Below are 14,037 nucleotides of genomic sequence, written 5' to 3' on the forward strand. Positions count from 1 at the left end.
AATCTGTGAGTTGTTTTTCTGACCATGTAAAGTGTCCTATGTTTGATCCAATGGTCTATAGCAGTGGTCATGGAACAGGGGTAAATTACCCCACATGGGGTAAAAATTTAATTTCTCGGGGTAATGGATGGACAGCCTGGCATATGCATGCCCGGCTGTGCCACAGGGAGGCTCTAAGCCGGACGCCCGCTGAGATGTTATTACCAGCAGGCGCCCGGCTCCTTCCCTGCAGCTCCGCGTTAGCCGGAGGCTGGAGTTCTCTTTTGAACTCCAGCCTCCGCCTCTCTCCATGCGCACTATGGGAGAGACGTCATGACATCTCTCCCATAGTTCCGAGGAGCAGCCGGGCGTACAGGACGGCGGCGGATGCAGGAGCGGGGATTAAGATAAGTGGGTTTTTTTTGGTTTTTTTTGTACAAGCGGCACTACATGGGGGCACTACTACAGGGGCATTATATGGGGGCACTACTACAGGGGCATAACTATTGGGGCACTACTACAGGGGCATTATATGGGGGCACTACTATATGATTTCCTTCTTTTCAAATCAAGGGGGTATCTAAATATATTTTGGGGAAAAAGGTAAAAAGTTCCCTGACCCCTGGTCTATAGCCATCTATTTGTGTGTGAAATCGTGTTTTGTATGCGAGTTTCATGTCGATTTGCCTTTAGTAAATTTCTGAATTACAATTTTGGCTGAACTCAAATGCAAATACAAACTTTCCCAAACACGAGTCTTAGTAAATGTATCCCTGGTGAGAAAGGTGTTGTGTAATGTTGTAAAAATAGACATGTATTGCCTGGTGACCTCCCTGCAGTCTATGACAGCCTTAAACTGCTTAGGTATGCTAGTACTTGTAGGATTAAAAGCATTGGCATATAAAGCCAGCTGGGACCTGTAGTTCACCATGTAAAAATTATTTTAAAAGAAAAACATGTTAAAATACTTTATTATAATAGTCCCCAACATAAACCCTCTTTCACCAATTTTTGCTCACCTAAAGGCAGCCATACATTGTGCATCTATGAGCGGGATCAGCAAATTATCGGCTGATCAGGTAAATAATTGCACAGTGTTTGGCCGCGACTGAGGAGCAATGATTGCTCTGTCAGGAGTGAGAAATCTTTCAACATGCTCAACAGATGTGATGGTTGCTGCTTGGATCTGACAGTGGATATATTCACCATCACACAGAGAAGCCAATCATCTGGTCTGTCTGTCTAGTGGTGAGTTTGAGCTCACAGTGGGGGTGATTCAGAAGAGGATGCAGGTAAGCCATCAGGAAGAAGTGTCCAATGGCTTTCCTCTGTGCATGCATACAGGCCGTGCAGCGCATGCATTGTGATGGGTAACGCACAGATACACAGATCTAAATTGCATAGAGATCCATTAAATTTTAATGGGTGTTTCTGGATAGTAACTGGGGGGTGGCAACCAGTACCAGCTGCAGGCATGTTGCAGGCATATCGGTGTCAGTGACTTCATCTAAAGTTGCTGTTGCACTGACGCCAGCAGCTAAGATTAATCGGACATTCTGCACCTGCCATAATCATGTGCAATGTCCAATAGTGCGCCAATGTCCAATAGAGCATCTTTGTATACACATTTGCTAAATTGCTCAGCAGCCAGCAATAGGATGCCCATCAGCCATGGCATTAACATAAAGAGGCAGTAGCGGCTGCGCCAAAATCTAATCCGCTACTGCAGCTGTGTCCACTTCTGACTCACCCCCAGTGTATGGCCAAAGTAACTATTGTTGGTGTAGGGAGGGGGAAGTGTCCTCTTCTTGCTTTCTGCTTGCCAATCCATAAATTAAACATAAAAAACCCTTCTAGATCGCAGAAGACTTGGGGCCTGATTCAGAGATGGACGGTTTTGCAGAGCCGCACACAAGTAGTTGTGCAAATCCGTCCATCTCAGATGCAAATGCAGAAGTAGGTGTCAGACCCCTACTTGCTGCATTTGTGATCGCTTGATGGTTGCGATGGTTGCAGTGGTCGCTGCTTTGGTCAGGCTGAGGGAGCTGAAGCTTCCAGCAGCCTGGCAGGTGCCTGGTCATGCAAGAGGCAGACCCTGGCCTCGTCCCCCCTGGAAAACAAGGACAACATGTCCCCATTTCTGGGCATGGTGACTAGGCATGCCCCTGCTCTGCCCCCCAAATGTTGCAGCATGTTAATCATGCTGCAGCTTGGGGGGTCTGTGAGTGAGATCACAGGACCCATTCTGCACAGGAGCAGACCCCTAACCATTGGATTGTGTGTACATCTCTGAATCAGGCCCTTGATCCGTTAGAAACAAAATAGCATTGAGACGCTCTATCTCTTATATTTATTTATTATTTATTTATTTATTTATTTATTCTATCCCACACTTTTAATTATGCCAGGGGGACCCCATGCTGCAGTTGTGCCTGTAGTACCACCAGTTCTACCTGTCATAGGAAATGCGATCATAATACCAACCGCAGGGATTCCGGCTCTCAGAATTCCGGCGCAGGCATTCCAAAGGTAAGTAGCGAGTTTAGGGGGAGGGTTAGGGGTTATGGATTGGCACTAGGGGGAGGGTTAGGGTTAGGCACTACGATTGGAGGGTTAGGTTTAGGGTATGGGGAGGGGGAGGTTAGCTTTAGGCACTAGGGGGGAGGTTAGGTTTGGGCACTGGGGAGGGAGGGTTAGGGGTAGGGAGAAGGGGAGGTATCCTAACACCAAGCGCCGGCATCCTGTACCAAACCCTGTCATAGACTAGTGCTTGAATTTTAATTTTCAGGGTGATCCACACTTTTTTTCTCCCAATTTTGATACCTGCCCAGGCTACTTGTGGGGAGTGGGCGGTAATAAATTTTTATTAATTTATTTTTTATTGAAAAGAAAATACATACACATTGTAAAAAAATACCTGCAGTGCTGCACGCTTCGTAAAATGCATATTTTTGTTCTTGCATAATTTATAACTGTGTTTATTAAGAACATTGCGTCCAACTCAGCCTTTGGCCCACACTGTCTACAAGTGTCTAACACACAAGCTTCAGTAAAATATTTAATTCAGTATTACCAAAAGGGGTACTGCAACTTTAATGTTATCACATGTTTAACTTCCCAAGAATTGTGAGAGGCTGAATTCTATGCACCTGACATGTGCCTCAGGCAATGCCAGAATTTTATAGTTAACAAACCTTCTGAAACAATACTTACATTATGTCAAGGTATAATATATAGCTGGGCCCAGCTGACCTTTTATCTCTAGTCATGTTCTGAAAAAATATTCAAAACTGTTTGTGTTGTGCACACAATGAAAATATCTTGAGGGGAAATAAAGAGGCCTGTGTAGTCCTGCCTATGGGAGCATTTTGCTTTACTTAGATCAGTAGATCATTGAAGATATCATCCATCACTGGAGGCAAGAAAACACAGCAATTTTGGAGAAAATAGGATTTTAGTACACTTTTGGGTCAAAATATATTTAAAACAGAATTTGGCAGATAAGAACCACTTGGCCCATCTAGTCTGCCCTTTTTATTCCTTTTGGTAACCTCAACCCTAGTTCTTTGTAAGGATACTCTTATGTCTATCCCATGCATGTTTAAATGTATCTGCTGTCTGCCTCTACCACCTCTGATGGGAGGCTATTCCACTTATCCACTACTACTGCGAAATTTCAAATGTCAGAGGAAAAGAAGGGCAGGGAGATATCTTAAGCACTAAGTTGTCACTAATAGTTTCTATTCACATAATTATCCACAGTAACATTATTAGTTGAACCCAATTATCTAGGTATAGAATAAATGTAAAAGGGGTGAAGGTGCACCCCTGAGAGTAGATATCTAGTAGTACACAAGGCAGAAAAGAAAACTCTCTTTTTTGGAGGGCACGCTTAAGTTATAGGTTTAATTTAATACATAACTTTTAATTTCATATTCCTTAAATTCAAAAATATAAAAGTAGCACACATGTAGCATACACACAGACAAACATATGGCCGTATTCAATCACAAGTCAAATTGGACATTTTCGCCGTCGTTTGCAAATCTCCCCGTCCGATTGGCCGATAAATCGGCCGCGATCAGCTGATTTGTGGATGATTTGCGGCCTATTTCGCCAACAAAGGCGAAAAACTACAGTTTTTTGCCTAAAAATTGGAGAAAACTTAGGGCAGGCGAAAAAATTTGCAAAATCCCTATTTTTGGATAAAAATGGGGGGATTTCTTACAGAACCCTTTGGATAACCCCCCTAATGAAACTTTAGGGGAAAAAAATCCTAAATTGCGTACTTTGGAGAAAAACGGCCGATGGAAATTTCGGTCAAATTTTTTTTTTATTCTGCGAAAAATGCGTTTAACGTATTGGGTCTGGTATTTTGTAGGGCCATAGGATGCGCCAAGTGTTTTAAACATCACACGTGGCTGGCTCAGGTGGCTTTTTAAAACCACTAAAAAAACGCCTGCGCCTGCCACGTGCGATGTTTAAAACACTTTGCGCATCTTTATGTCTCTCCAAAATTCCCGCCCCAATACATTGAATGCAAGTTTTTGCCATTTTTACATGAAAAATCCGCCAATGCAATAATAACGGAGCTAGCTGCTAATTGAATACGGCCCAAAGACTCTGTATGAGTCTGTGAATATAAATCAATAAATCACTCTAAGAATATGGATAAGTTATAGCCAGGATAAAGATTGATTAGCATACTTGTAACCATATTCATACATGGAGCACATAATCTTCAATATTGTGCAGGTGAAAATATTTAGTTTCTTTTTTTCTCTCTATGGGCTCTATTTACTACAATCCGCATTGGTAATGCAGATTGTAGTGTGATATTACCGGCAATATCACAGGGATTTACTACAAATCCCTTGCAGGGACAGAGCTTGCGAGAAAGCTCTGTCCCTGCGAATCCCATCCGCACACTAGTCACGGTATTATCGCAAAAAAATACCGTGACCAGTGCCCCGCGCATGCGCCGACCGACCGTCACTGCTACCCCTACTCCAATTGCCCTATAGCAACTGTAGGTGCAACTAAAATAATGTGAAAAGGGTGTGAAAATGCCCTTTTTTCACTTTATTTTAGTAAAAATAATGTTAATAAATAGAGCCCTATGTAATAAGACAATTCCACAATTTCAATTATTGCATGTCAGGTATTTCCATTTATCAGCAAGAAAAAGTATATTATTTTCTTTTAAGAGTAATTCATATTTCTTAGCACATCCAATGTACAGTATATTGATCCCAGTCTATTTTCTCAACAACATGGATGACATGATAAATCCTAGTAGTCTTATTAGCAGGTTCCTCTCTCCTCCATAATGAGTCTGACAATTGCATGCAGTGTAACACTTACAAATGCATTATAAACCAAAATAATGTTATTGGTAGACAGCAAGAGATTCTTATTTCTATGCCTTCAATAATTACACATCACATATAGTCCTCCTATTCAGAGAGGGGAAAATACTATGTGCAGAGTATCAGCCAGAAATAAAAATAAAGTTATATCACACAAAACGTGAGCGGGTTTTCCCCTGACTTATGCTGGGCATACACTGCCAGATAAAATGTCTGTCAGACCGACAGACATTTTATCTGGCCGGCTGCCAGCCGCAGATGTCCGCGGTATACACTGTGAGAGAGACCTCACAGTGTATAGCCTGACATCTGCGCTCCGCCCCCGGGGGAGGAGACATTTCCCTGTTCCTTCCGTAGGAAGGAACACAGGAAATGTCTGTCTGTCGGCTGAGCTGGGCATACACTGCCCGATGCGGCTGACAGTTTACCGGGTAATATCGCATCGGACGGGCATGCTGGACAATCCAGCATGCCCGACCGAGCAATATTTAACCCACGGTGGCCCCCCCACGCTACAATTATCGCGGCGATCCGCCGATATCTGGCGGATCGTCCCGATAATTGTAGCGTGTATGGCCAGCATTAGTGGATATGGATAAGTAAATTAGTATCTGCTTTTGCACAATGCTCAGTAAGGGACCTGATGAGATTCAGCGCAGGAACCTGATTCTAAGCATAAATGCAATGAGAGTACTTAAAAAAGGGCAGAATAAATATGTAGTGTGCAATTCTCAGCAAAGGGAATAAAAGTATGCCCAGCTTTATGAGACAGACAAGCTGCTGCTTGCCATTTGCATTTGCATTGGTGGCAAGCTAGCTGTGTGTGTCTGGGCTAAGATATGAAGAAAGATAATGCAGCACTGCAGGTACAAATGATATAAATAAAGAGGACCGTCCTACCTCCAGCAGTGCAAGGGTATCTTAACTTGAATAAAATCAATGTCTGCAGTGCTGTGAAAGGAAAAAGTCACAGGTCTAAAGAGGACCGAAATGTCGGAGATATGTTTTACTATGTTGGAATAAAGAATAAGTTTTAAAACATTGGAAGACTGGTGAGTGCACCCCTATACTACATTTTATATATATATATATATATATATTTTTTTTTTTTTTGTTACACACTACGCATCCCGCACTTTGCTTCCATATCCCTCTGTGCTCCCTATCTGACACTGTACTCTCTCATACCTCATAACACAATGTGCTCTCCTATTCACCATTGTGATCCCCATCCCACAGTGTGCCCTCCCATCACCACTGTGTGCTCTCCCATCTCCCACTGTGCTATCCCATACTGTGCTCTCCCATCCCCCATCCCACAGTGTGCTCTCCCATCCCCCACTGTGCTCTTTCATCCCTCCTCTCACTGTGCTCTCCCATCCCCATCCCACACTGTACCCTCCCATCCCCCATCCCACACTGTGCTTTATCATCCCCCCTCTCACACTGTGCTCTCCCATCCCCCACTGTGTGCTCTCCCATCCCCCATCCCACACTGTGCTCTCCCATCCCCCCTCTCACACTGTGCTCTCCCATACCCCCTCTCACACTGTGCTCTCCCATCCTCCACTGTGTGCTCTCCCATCCAACCTCTCACACTGTGCTCCCCCATCCCCCCTCTCACTGTGCTTTCCCATTCCCCATCCCACACTGTGCTCTCCCATCCCCCACTGTGCTATCCCATCCTCCCTCTCACACTGTAATCTCTCATCCCCCACCCCACACTGTGCTCTCCCATCCCCATCCCCATCCCACACTGTGCTCTCCCATCCCACACTATGCTCTCCATCCCCCCTCTCACACTGCTCTTCCATCCCACACTGTGCCCTCCCATCCCCTATCCCACACTGTGCTCTCCCATCCCCCCTCTCGCACTGCTTTCCCATCCCATACTATGCTCTCCATCCCCCCTCACACTGCTCTCCCATCCCACACTGTGCCCTCCCATCCCCATACCACACTGTGCCCTCCCATCCCCATCTCACACTGTGCTCTCTCATCCCCATCCCACACTGTGTTCTTCCGCCCTCTCGCACTGCTCTCCCATCCCACACTATGCTCTCCATCCCCCTCTCACACTGCTCTCCCATCCCACACTGTGCCCTCCCATCCCCTTTCTCACACTGCTGTCCCATCCCCATCCCACACTGTGCTCTCCCTTCCCTCTCTCTCACACTGCTATCCCATCCCCCTCTCACACTGCTCTCCCATCCCCTACTGTGCTTCCCAATCCTATCCCTCATTTTGTATCCTCCCCTCTCTCCCAGGCAGCACTTACCTCTCTTGCTCAAGCTTCCTGGGCAGCTCCTGCTGAGTCCTCCTTCCCTGTCCAGACTGCTGCTGCTGGGCGAGAATGGAGAGAGGTAGAGCACTGGGGTGGGGCTACTGCCTAATGACTCCTATCTCTCAGCCAGTGATCTGAGGAGCTAGTTCCACTTACATCAGACTCCTCGGATCACTGGCTGATACATCGAGGAGACATAAGGCAGTCCTGCCCCCACCACAATGCTGAGCTTCTCCAAAAGCCTCCGCAGCAGCCAGTAGTAAGTGTCGACACCCTCCCCCCCTGCCCCCATTAGATGTCTGATCTCCAGTGCTCTGTGATAGTGAGGAGGAGACATAGGAGAAGAGCAAGAGGGAGATCTGTATATGGTGTTTGAAGGGATGGTGTGTGTGTGGGGAGGGTCTGTGAGAGGAGGAAAGATCTGAGTGAGGGGGGATCTGTGTGTGTTTGAGAGGAGTGGGTATTGTGTGAAGAGGGGAGTGAGCTCTGTGAGTGGGAAGAGCTGTTTGTGTGTGTGTGAGGGAGGGGCTGAGTGAGGGGGGAGCGCTGTGTGTGTTTGAGGGGAGGAGAGCTGAGTGAGGAAGAAGAGCTGTGTGTGGAAGAGTATATGAGGGGGGAGATCTGATTCAGGGTGGAAGAGCTGTGTGAGGAATATATATATACTGTATGTATTTATATATACATTAATATGGAGCCTGAGGTGTTATTTTGCCTAGGACCCTGTGGGGTCTTAATTCGGCTCTGGGACTGAGAAGAAGTGAGGAGGCGGTCCTCTCCCATCATCACCCCCAGCTTCTGATGCCACATGCCAATAAGGTGCACTGCTGTGGCATAAGGTGTATAAGAGGCATAACTGTGGCATAATGTGTAAAAGCAACACTACTGTGGCATCACATGAAAAAGGGGCACTACTATGTGGCATAATGTGAATAAGGGACACTACTCTGTGGCATTACGTGAATAGGGGCACTACTGTGTTGCACAATGTGAATAAGGGACATTACTGTGGTATAATATGTATAAGTGACACTTCTGTGGTATAACATTAATAAGGGGCACAACTGTGTGACATAATGTGCATTGTGTGCATTACTGCATAGCATAATGTGAATAAGGGTCACTATTGTGTGATGTAACATGAATAATGGGCACTACTGTGGTGTAACGTAAATAAAAGACACTACTGTGTATTATAATATAAATTGGGGGCACTATTGTGTAGCATGGGAATGTGAGGCTTTATATGTGGCTTAATGTGAATTGGGGGCATTATATTACAGTATGCTAATAATTGAAATCGCAAATCGCTCGCACGGACAACATGCAGACGCCCACTACCCCTCTCGCACATCCGTAATACCTTGAAATCCATCCAAAACATTGCTAAATATCGAAGTACATCGGAGCCTCTCACATCATTACCGCAGGTCCGACCTCACTTATAAATTGCTAAATATATTCCTGTATGCAGCTAGAGCTCCTGCTGCATATGCCGATGCTGTGGCTAATTTATACACGCCGCTGTAATGGCGTTGAAATGCACTGACACGCCTGCATTTCTCTGACCACCCCCCAGTCACCTCCCCCTAAACGGTGTTTCCTGTCAATCACTCTGCGATGGGTCTGTGTAGTCACTGCAATCACAGTCCCGATCGCACTGGCTGGTTCGCGCACGCGCACTGCCATGCATACGCTTGCGCAGAACACAACAATAGACTGGGTGCGTGACTTTTTGCATTTGCGATCCTTGCTGAATCAGGCCCACAGTGTGGTCCCACGATACTCTCTGTTGGATTGGTTTCTTATTTGATGTTTGATGTTATATATTCAGGAGTTATTTTTCCCACTTCTGCAAGCTGTGGGAAACCAAATATCTTACAAAATGAAATAACCCAGACCCATTTGATAATGATACTTATACAGTGACAGTGGAAATGTTCCTTTTTCAAGCATGATTGGGGAGTCATATAATTATGAGAGCTGTAGTGGGCACAGAATGATATAACTCCTAGTGAAGTAGGAAATGTTGTTGAACCAGTTGATGGTATGTTTAATCTCGAAGTAAGAAAATACATATTTGTCTACAGTTAAAAGTAAACACCCTACTTTGGTAAAGGCTAGAGAGAATGTAAAAGTGGTTGATGGAAGCCCAGTAGAGACTGATAGTAGGTTGTCATACCCTCACATGGCATTACATCAATATTTGTTGTATCACGTGTCCAAGAATGGAGAAGATGTTATGAAACAATTGATAGTTCCTAAGGAATATAGACTAATCGTGTTAGACATGGCTCATGGTCACATAACTGCAAGACATCTCGGGGCAGAAAAAAACTCTGAAATAAGTTTGCAGTGGTTTTTTCTGGCCAGGGGTCCTCAAAGATGAATCTGACTACTTTGCATCCTGGATGTTAAGCAACAAAAGAGGGCTATTACCTGGGGCACTCTTGTGAAATAATTATAATTGTATTAAAATATAACTTTTATTTTACATCAAATAAAATAATGTAGTACCATACAGTTTGAACATAATAATCAGATGATGTGGATCCATCATCTGTAGAAATCAGACTTCATAAACATAGTGAAATCTGGTGGCAAATTGTTAATAAATTGTACATTACACAGATTAAAGCTTGATGTAAATTGTTGATACTATATAAATAAAATAAATATTGAATTACATTTATAATGCTTGGCCGTGTGCAAAAACAGTCCCAACTTTTTATTTTAACCTACAGCACCTGGTATTCCCAGGAGGTCACCCTTCCAGGTACTAACCAGGCCAATTACTGTTTGGCTTCCAAGATCAGACGAGATTGGGCAAATCAAGTAATGTATGGCTGTAGGTATACTGGTATAGGGAGAATTGCACCATAGCCTAGTCAAAGCAATATATATGTAGGACTAGTTCAATGTATAGTCCATTTTATTAGTAAATAACAACATTCAAAAAAAGTAATGCATAAGCATACTTTATTTGTTACACATGGATACTTAGTATATCAAGGAAATCACCTGATTATATATGCAGGTAATATTGCGTGGTTCTATGCATTTTAACCTTGTTCAATGGAAAGGAAAATCATGTGTTATATACATTCCTAGAAATCGCATTTTGAGCATAATGGATGAGGTGAACAAGCCCTCAGCTAGGTTAAACGCGCGTCCTCTTGGAAATTTACACACCACATGGATATTCAGTCAGTGCACGGGCTGGACCCCGAGCTACTTTATGCTGGAACTGCTATTGTATTTACTCGCACACACACATATATATGCAGGTAATATTGCATGTTTCTATGCGTTTTAACCTTGTTCAATGGAAAGGCAAATCATATGTTATATACATTCCTAGATATCGCATTTTGAGCATATCATATGGTATTCTATTGTTCAAAATAGCATGTAACAAAATATAGTATCGTTTATCATTCAAGCAAAGAATGGTATAGTATACACCAATATGGCAAAATTAAAAGTCAAACTGACTGTTATATTCTTAATGGTGTTTCAGGCACAAATTGCACGACAGGTATCTCCCTATTGGGGTACAAAAATAAAGAGAATATTCATAAAATCGCAGCTAGTAAGCAAAATATCACTGTGAGAAGTCACATAGACAGAGGGCCTGATTCAGACCAGGACGCTATTTGCGGACGCTCGTTCAGAAAAAGGGGCCAGCTAGTTAAATTGAGCGCTCGCTCTTTGCGGTCTGTTGATGCCTCTATGTCTGAGCGAGTGAATGAAACATGCGCTCGCTATTTTGTAAAGACGCCCCTTTGCCGTTCGCATCATACGTCATCTCCGCTATTTATTAGATTAATCGAGTACATCGAAAGGCGTATGAACTGCTCGCAGTGCTTGTGGTAACATTTTCCTACCGCAATCATGTGAGCAGTTCAGGCTAAAAGACAACCAAGTGACGTGGTCGATGACGCTGCTTTGTTAATTATGCACACCCATTAAATGCCCGTTTTGACCGTTTGGCACGCCTGCGTTCTGATCTCCACTCCCCATTTTCAAGCACCTTCCCCTGTTACCACCCACAAACGCCTCATCCTGTCACTCAAATTAGCAGGTATTCGCTATTTTGCGAGCACACGATTTCCGACCGCACTGACTGGTTCGCACATGCATATTACAACCCATACGCATGCGCAGATGTGCGAACATCGCTCGGAACGAACGAGCGACCGCTTACGAGCGGCTCTGAATCAGGCCCAGAGTGCATATCAGGTGTTTCATTAAACAAATAAAATGAATACAAGGGGTTATCACGATTAGCAACTCCTGCCTCTACAAAGATTACTATAGACTATTATAATAAGTCCATTGTGTATATTATATATATATATACACACACACAGTACATATATACTGTGTATATATATATATTGTGATAGGATCACTGGTAAAGTGGTCTGTGGCAGGGACATTTGTCCTAGATTCCTGTCCTATGTGTTTTAAATCCCCAGGAGAAAGTCTGCAGTGTAGCAGGCTTGAGTCTCGGCTTTTTGAAAAGCCGGTTTGGGTCCTGGGAGTTGTGGGTGAGAGGAAGGGCTCCACCCATGGCCACTCCAGGTTTTGGGCCTTTCAGCTTGGTAACAGGCTCATTAGGGCTTCCAGCTGAGAATAGCCAACATATGCTTAGTTTGTTTAGGGATGAGTGTCTCACCTGGGTGAGCAGACAGGGAGTCTGCTCAGAGACCCTGGAAAACCTAGATGTGAGGACTGTGCTGTGCTTTTGTTGCTGGTGAGGGTATTAGGCCCTGCCAGGTTCTTGTAGTGAGGGATATCACTTGTAAAGTTAGACCCCAGACAGGGCTAGGATTTATGTTTGTTTTCTTTATCTAATTTCTGACATTGTACAATAAAGACTGGCGCCGACCAGCTTGTACTCACATCCAGACTGGTGTGCTGTTTCCCTGGCTGCTGTGTATGTAAGAAAGGAGTCCTTCTACCCAGGAGAGGGACCCCTAACCTGCCTGAACATCACATATGGTGGAGAATGCGGGCATCTACACACTGAAAGGTGCAGCAAGAAAATTTTTAACATTTAAAATTTAAAGGGACAGACACTCGCTGGGAGTTCCATGTGGACAAGCCTCCACGTTCACAGATGCATGACCTCATCCATCTGACCACAAAAAGGCTACAGCCCGAGACGCTGACGGGACCGCAGATCGGGGAAAGAGTCGTGATGGACCGGTATCTGCGATCGCTACCTGCATCTTTGTGCAAGTGGGTGAGCCATGCAGACCCTAAATCCGCGGACCAATTGGTCGAGCTGGTGGAGAGGTACATGGCGGCTGAGGAACTGTTGAGTGTGTCCCACTGAGCCCCGATGACGCACCGGCGAACTCCCATGGACACTGGTAAGACTGTTCCAGGGGAGAAGGGTGCTGGGTGGTGGAGTGAACTTAAGACTGAGGGTGTAGAGCCTGGAGACAGGCCTGGCAGGCCAGGAAGGTTCTTACCCCATAAGAGAGTTGATGATGATATGATACAATGTTTCCGATGTAGTGAATTGTGCCATATTGATGTTAATTGTCCACTCACCTCTGAACCTATGCAATGTGATACTGCTTATGTCCGTCACAGAATGTCTCTCTTTGCACAGCCTGCCGACAGGCTGAGACAGATACGCAGATGTGTAAGGTGATTGTAGAGGGCAAACAAGTAGTGGCTCTGTTGATTCTGGCAGCCTGGTTATGCTTATGAAAGCTGAGTTGGTGAGCCCCTTGAAGCGCAGGGGGAAAACTGTTGGTGTGACCCGCATACATGGTGATACTCTGCATTATGTTACTGCAGTAGTGAACATAGGAACACAGTGTGGTTCCACTATAGTTTTGTGGATTTGGTGCTTGGCTTGAAGTATGATATAATGTTGGGGAGAGACTTTACTCACTTCTGGAAGTTGTGGGAAAGTCGATAATAACCCTTACCCATTTGAGAGGGTTGCTGATGCAGTGGCAGGGGAAGCTTCTTCCGAGTTCGAGAAGTTCCCTGTTTCTAGCGTGAGTTTTTAACCAGAGATTAATGAGATGGGGAGGATTGCTAAGCCAGTTGGTCGACTGACTGGTCTTGAGGTCAGAAAAGAGACTTTGGCAGGGGAGCAGTCCAGTCCCTATGAAATTGTCACTAAGTTTAGGAGAAGAAAGCCAGTAAACTTAGGGCCTTTGATTCCTGAAGTGACATTAGCAGGAAGTAAAGGAATTTCCTAGCAAAAATAGTGTTTTGTTCTCAGACGTGCCAGGCAAGGCCGCAGTCGTTGAACATGATATAATCACTGACCCAGGGGATACGATTAACCTAAAGCTCTGTAGGTTAACGGAAGCCCAAAGGGAATCTGGACCTCATTCAGAGTCGGTCGAAGCGGCCGCACGGTCGTATGCCACCGAT

General features: G+C 44.7%; 1 protein-coding gene and 1 pseudogene across 1 annotated transcript in view; one reads left to right on the forward strand and one right to left on the reverse strand.

Moving 5' to 3' along the window:
- POU2AF2 (POU class 2 homeobox associating factor 2) overlaps positions 1 to 14,037 on the forward strand; it is a 154,574-nt gene that overhangs the window by 50,546 nt on the left and 89,991 nt on the right. The gene's annotated exons all lie outside the window — the stretch shown is intronic.
- LOC148513762 (5S ribosomal RNA) lies at positions 10,365 to 10,483 on the reverse strand (annotated as a pseudogene).

Source organism: Taudactylus pleione, unplaced genomic scaffold, assembly GCF_031769625.1.
Source record: "Taudactylus pleione unplaced genomic scaffold, aTauple2 ptg000270l, whole genome shotgun sequence".
In the NCBI taxonomy this organism is placed as follows: Eukaryota; Metazoa; Chordata; class Amphibia; order Anura; family Myobatrachidae; genus Taudactylus; species Taudactylus pleione.